Genomic DNA, 1,163 nt, shown 5'->3' with positions numbered 1-1,163 from the left:
TACCAAAATTCCTCGCAGTTTGCGAATATCTTAGGTATTTATGTACGCTCGCACTGGTACGTCCGTATGCTACCGAGGTTAAAGCGCGAATCCATCAGTTTACATTTTGCGAACAATTAATGATTTTCAATTAAAAACCGTTACAAAATGCATGATGAAGATGGTTTTTCTCAGTTTAAACATCACTTAAGAAAATGTATGAGAATGAAGCAAAATATCAGGTTAGGTCTCAATCCCCATTGTACAGGCAGGCGCTTATTAGTTCCAAACTTATTTTGGCCCCAATAGTTGTGAAGACGTATTTTCTCAATTTAGAGATAACTTAAGAAAATTAATGGTAATGTGCCGCCGAGTGCGAGCAAAATCGGATTTAAGTTGCAATCAAATATTGCACAGGAACGTGAAAATTACGAAATTGCCCTTGTTTCTGCTCACAAATTGATCTAAAAGAGATTTTGTAACTGCTGCAGTGTCAGTTCAAAATTTACACAACATCGGTGACAAAAATAACCGCCACCAAAAAGACCCGTTTATGGCCCTTTAATAGTTTCAACTTAGTTTGCTTAGAACTAGGCTTAAAGACATTTTTTCTAAATTTCCAGATAACTTCAGAAAAATTATGGGAATAGGCCAGATAGGAGAGAAAATCGTCTTTAGGTTTCAATTAACTACTCTGCAGAAACGATAATATTGAGAAATCACGATTAGTTATGGTCAAAATTGGCTTTCAAAAGGGATTTTTGCAAGTGTTTCTGGTATCAGATCACATTTCGCGACAAAATTGACGATTTTCAATAACAACAACCGTCGGAAAATGTCCATTTGTGGCCCTTTATACATTTCAATTTATTTTCCCAAAGTATAATTTTTAAAATGAGTTATCTCAATTTGAACTTAAAATTCAAACTTAAAAAAAGTTGTAAGAATGAGGCAAAAATCAGCAAAAATCGACTTTATGATTGAATCCAACACTATGCAGGTATGAGAAGATTGAGAAATAACGCTTGGTTATGCTTGCATAACATATGCAGTGGTTTTCACCAACCTTATTTCTAATTTGATCTATTATTTGTTTTATACAAAGAATCAACGCTTCCTTTTTGTAAAGTTGATTCGTCGGGAATATTGGAGATGCAATATATCGTGTGCAATATATTGCCTGA

Source organism: Dendroctonus ponderosae, unplaced genomic scaffold (assembly GCF_020466585.1).
Source record: "Dendroctonus ponderosae isolate FM_Combo_2020 unplaced genomic scaffold, Dpon_F_20191213v2 Dpon_F_20191213_1, whole genome shotgun sequence".
Lineage (NCBI taxonomy): Eukaryota > Metazoa > Arthropoda > Insecta > Coleoptera > Curculionidae > Dendroctonus > Dendroctonus ponderosae.
Note: the sequence above shows the minus strand (reverse complement) of the source record.